This window comes from Amborella trichopoda, chromosome 6, assembly GCF_054954075.1.
Source record: "Amborella trichopoda isolate Santa Cruz 75 chromosome 6, AtrichopodaSantaCruz75HAP2 v2.0, whole genome shotgun sequence".
Taxonomy (NCBI): domain Eukaryota; kingdom Viridiplantae; phylum Streptophyta; class Magnoliopsida; order Amborellales; family Amborellaceae; genus Amborella; species Amborella trichopoda.
In genome coordinates, this window is record NC_142341.1 from 8,074,010 (window position 1) to 8,079,750 (window position 5,741).

Here is a 5,741-nt window from a genome sequence, read left to right on the forward strand (position 1 = left end):
CTACACCCTTAATATTCTTTTGTAAGTGAGGTTTATGTAAGGTGCCGAACTTATATTATAGAAGTAAGGCACACCTCTAAATTTTGCCCAAAGATGTAGTTTTGATGTAGAAAGCTTTTCAATGATTTGTAAATCTATTTTCACCCCTCATTATAAAATTTAAAATTTCAAAAATAGTGCAGATCGAGTAGATTTATTTTTTAAGCATGGAATTTTTTTTTTTTTTTTTTTCACATCCATATATCTTGAGGTGGAGAAGATCAATTTGAAAATTGTCGAGCATCAAAACGCTTGAGGTGCGCCTTGCTCACGCATTGCAAGATTGACGCCTTATGTAAAACAATTTCCTATGTAATGTAGTGATTTAATAGTTTGATACATTGATTAAGGCAAACAAGCCCCTGAAACATGTGCTAATCACTATAATTGAAAAAGGAAACCACTCCAAATGGACCTCCCTCCACAAAGATTGTGATGTTAGTTTGAGGACAGTTTACAAAACTGCCAAGTAGGGTAGAATAGTTGAGAAGCTCGGGTCATGCTCTGATAGGGGGTTAGTTATTTCCATCACAAAACGTGTATAAAAGGGCCTCCATGCAACCTCTCCATACCACCATGTTTCCTCCTTTTATTCTTTTACTCTTTAAGTTGAAGGATTTCTCTCTCGAAAGTTCAGAAGATTGGAGGTTTGATGTTTTCATGCTTTCCACAGGCTTTCTTGAACATGGTATTCAGACGGGGGCTCTTCGAGTTAGCTATCGGAGATGCAATGTTGAGTAAAGAGTTCAAGAAATTTGTGGAGAAACATGGAAACAATCATGACTCTGCGTTGCATATTTGAAGGTGAATACAATTTTTTTGGAATGCCGGCCAAAGAGGATTTTCTAGATGATGATCAGTAGGTATTTGTGAATGGCGAGACTTCCAAATTGTTTTAAAATTCAAATTGAATGGTTGTGGTCCTGTCCATGTGCTAAGATCAATGAGTGTGTGTTAAGAGATCAATGTTTTAAAATTCAGTGTGTGTTAAGATCAATGAGTGTGTGTTAAGAGATTAATGTTTTAAAATTCAGTGTGTGTTAAGATCAATGAGTTAAGGGTAATTTATTAAAGATAATAGATAGTTTGAACCAAATGAGAGACGCTGGTTTTCCACTATTCAAAGGGAGGGGAGGGTAGTTTTATTGGTTTTTATTTATCTTGAATATGAATGAGAGACTGCTACCTATTTTTGTGTTTGTTTTCTAGTAGATACATTTCCTTTTTGAGGATGGGATGTGAGGATAATACTGTTTTACCAAATGAGCGTGTAAGGCATGCTGATGTAGAAGCACAGTCCATTAACTCCCTTGGGCAAAAGAATTATTTTTAAAAGTTCTTATTTGAAATTTTGGGATCTTCATAAGAATCATTAGATAATTATTTTTTAAAAGAAATTAGACTTTGAGTTATGCAACACTTAGATTCTACCCTCCAAAATTTTGAATTTTTCTTTTATTTGAGGTTGATCTTTAGGTTCAAGAGGTTACATCCCTATCCTAAATAGGTGCGGTTTGTATAGACTTGAGGCTCTAAACAATCGTATTTGAGCCCACCTTCAAATAGTGTCGAGAAATATGGTTTCAATACTGAAAAGTTTTGTGATAGCTTTAAATTATATTTTCATCTTTAGTTATAAAATTTAAAGCTTCTAAAATAGTGTAGATCTATCAGATTGATGTCTAGATGATTAATTTGGTGATATTTAGGCATCTAAACAACGTATTCTAGTTAAATTTTGGAGGTAGGTTCTATATAATCTTTTCCCTTCCTAAAAATACTCGTAGTTAGAGTTTTACCTAAGATCAAATGGAAAATATGCTCCTATAGAAGCGGAATATCTTTTTACTTGTACATCATGCTCTAAAATAAGAGGATTATTTTAAAAAAAAAATTCATTTCATTTTCCACTTTTGATGCTCTCATTCAAAGGTCCGAAATTTTATAGAGGCTAAGCGTGAGTTGTCCTAAAACATTAGGGCTCGTTTCATACAAAGGGTGCATTGATGGGTGTTTGATTTCTTTATACTGGTGTTTCCAACTAACCGGTTAAATGAACTGGAAATCCAGTTTGGATCAGAGATTCGTTGATCCAGATCGACAAATCATACTAAAAGAACAAATATTAAAAAATCAAAAATATTCAATCTTGAGGAATTTTTTTATTAAGATTAGTTTATGGGTTGTAGAGATACATCCTCAAATTTTGAAATCTAGGAGGTATTCTTAGCTTGTGGTATGCCCAAGGGAGTAAATGGATAGTGTATTCCTGCATGAGTAAGAAATCTTTTGGCTTTTTCTATGGCCTCTTAGTAAACAGGTGAGGACTTACATACACCTTTAATTGTTTTTGACAGCTTTAACTATTTTATTTTCTTTAATTAATAAAAAAAGATATGAAAATTGTTTCATGCATCGGGGGATGTATTTCTACATCTGTATTCCCCAAGGTATAAAACATCCAACATAAAGAACGATGCAAATATATGGTCCATCTAAAAATAGTAGAAACTAGCAATCCAAATTTTTTTATTTTTTATTTATAAAATCTTTTTTTTTTTTCATACTCATGACCTCCATGTTAGAGATTATATGTAACTAAAATTGAGTCGAAAAATCCATCTCGAAAATGGACTTTTATAGAGATTATATGTAACAAACCTTAAATGCTTGTAAAAAGGAATGTTCTGAATATCCGTGTTAATGAACGTCATCATGGTTTAATTTGGTGGACAACGGTGATGGAAGTATACTAGAGGGACTGCACTATTTGGACTGCATTATAATTTATACTCTTTTTAAAGGGAAAAAGATTCATACCTCCTAGGATTCACATTCCTGTATACACCCTCGGCATAAAAAATAAGTAAAAAATACCTCTTTATCACTGTTTTATTAAATTACAACAATGATTTGACCTATTTAATATGAGTTTCTATGAGTACAAGATTTATAAAAATAAAAATAAACTCTATATTATAAAAGAGTTACAATCTTACGAGCCCCTCACTCATACGGGCTGCATAGCACTTCACTTTTGTGCAGTTAGATGTACATCCCTATCTCGAGGAAAGAATGTGATTCCAACTCACATGTAAAAAGTGTAAAATAGTCAAAGTTCAACCCAAAAAAAAAAAATGTAAGCTTTTTATACTTCCTCTTGAGCATAAAACCTATATACTTCCTTTTATCTAGCAGTCTATTCTGAATGGAGGGTTAAGATTGACCCATTCACAATGTCACGTCTCTACATTTTTTTTTTTTTTTCTATAAACTATTTTGCACCAAATTTTGTACGTCCAATCCCGTATTAAACTCGCACTAGCAAAAAAAAATATAAAAAAATATTTTCAATAAAATAAAATGACCAAAATACCCCTAAAAATATCAAGTGGTATTTTGGTCATTATATTTTATCGAAAAATTATTTTTAATAATCTTTATAGGTGGGCTCCAATGAGAATATGACATGTACCAAATTTCAAATTCATACAATTTGTATAAAAAAACTAAAAATAAAATACTTTAAGACGTCGGATCTAAGATCAAACGGTGAGAGTCTCTCTTGATCAAAATTTTACAGGTGGATGATAGGTATGCAATCACACACTCTTCAATGGATAGAAACACGCCTTCTTCCCTGATGAAGTTTTTCTCTCAAGTGGATTACAAATTAAAGAACTAAGAGCATAGGCTCTGTTCTACGATGAAAGAAGCCATACATAACTATTGACAATCAAGCTTCGAGACGCTGTTGGCCTTTCTTTAGGTAGCTTCAAGCAATAAGACTTCCGGCAAGGGTGGCCAGGAAAGGGGAGACATCAGTTTTACGAGCCAATTATGGCTGCATTCTGATCAAATATAATGGCCAAAGGTGAGTCCCATGTGATTAGGGTGTGAGCTTGATTTATTAGTTAATTGAGTAGGGCTCCGATTCTGCTCCTAAACTTTGCCGCAATGACTCTTTCAAGTCTCGGCTGAATTTGTTCTAATAAAGCCCTGCAAATTCTGGCAGCCCAACAAGCTTTTCTTCTATTTGAAATCGACCAATGTTTAGGTTTTCAATCGAGAGATACAATATTTTGAAGATTAATTTTACAGAGAGTTTTCCATAAGGTGCTGACATTTTTGCTACAATACATGTTTGCCCAATCTATATAAGGTCCCTAACACCCCTCTAGATTATGCAAGAACCAATATATATTTTGCTACAATACATGTTTGCTCTCCCAATCTGATTTGTAGCATAATATAGAATGAATTTTAGAGTGAGGATTCAATGAGCAGACGTTTTTCTTGGTTACGGAGTGATGAAGGATTTACTCGCAGTTATGACCACACATATGGGGTGCAGGAAGAGGCAACTGAAAGACTGGGGGAGGGGTGGAGATCCTTTTCCTTATTTTTAACTTTTGACCATTTCAACCTGTTTATTTTTTTAGTCCTGGCATCCCCATCTTTTGTGGAGATTTTTGGATGCACATCTGGCAGCATAAGAGTGTGGTCTTATACAACCCGTGTGTGTGAGGTTTTCGTAATATCATTACTTATTATAAAATGTAAAGAGATAAAATTTTATATTCTTTTATTTCCAAACTTAAACTAGACCCGATAAATTACATTTAACTCCAAGTGACTTGGACCTGACTCCAATCCAGATCTGACTTAGACCTAATTAAGTTGGGTCAGGGTCAAGGTCAGGGCCAAGGTCGACACGGATCCCTCCCAACCCATTTATAACCCCTATTACCGATGGCCTCTATCATACATGAATTTCAAAATGTCACTTTTAATGCGGAGTTCTGACTACAACCAAAGACTCAAACATTTTTTTCTCAAAAATCCGACTTACTTCCTACTTGACTTTGCTTCTTAAAAATTGGAACAAACAAGGGTTTGTTTCATAATCATTACAGGCAAAAACACTATGCCATGGGTGAATTTCATTCATCTTGGATTTCCCTTCTCGAATAAGGATTGAAAATTGTAGATCAATGTGGCCTCACATCGAAAAGACCTACAATTTATCGTCTGATTTATGGTTTTAAAAAAAAAAATTGGAGTTTTAAAAATTGTATATCTTGTATAACACATTATCTAGACCGTCCATTTTCTAAAGTTTTATACTTTTATAAATCAGCTAGATCTACACCATGTTTTGAACTTAACAATTCATAATTAGGGTTTAAAATCAATTTTAAGGACATAGCAAGTTCGTGGCGAGGAGAAACACTATTCATTTTTGCCTATAGGCGTTTTTACTACTTTTTCATATATATATATATATATATATATATATAGGTGCGATTTCTATAAAGTTGCAACCTTAAACAATCCAATTAAGGCGCACCTTGAAATTTTATTATAACATGTAATTTTGTTGTAAAAAATACTTAGTATTATCTTGAAATCTATTTTCATACCTAATTAGAAAATTTTAAATTCCAAAAATGGTTAAAATCAAGTAGATCTATGAATATATGAAAATCTTGAAAATGGATGTTCTAGATAATGTATTCTAAGATGCACTATTTTCGAGACTCAAAAACTTCTTTTTTCATGTTCATACATCTCGATGTCGAGATAATCGATTAGAGGGTTTTTCAACATTAAAACAATATTTTATATAAACTTTTCCCTATATATATATATATGCGGAAAGTTTATATAGAGCCGAGGCTCTAAACAATCAAATTAGAGCC

The 5,741-nt window shown here is 33.0% G+C and overlaps 1 long non-coding RNA gene across 1 annotated transcript; it reads left to right on the forward strand.

The window, feature by feature from the left end:
* Positions 1-241: 241 nt before the first annotated feature.
* LOC148781535 (uncharacterized) lies at positions 242-4,059 on the forward strand. Its single transcript, XR_016057637.1, has 2 exons — positions 242-843; positions 3,623-4,059. It is a non-coding gene; the product is annotated as an uncharacterized LOC148781535 (long non-coding RNA).
* The last annotated feature ends 1,682 nt before the right edge of the window (positions 4,060-5,741 follow it).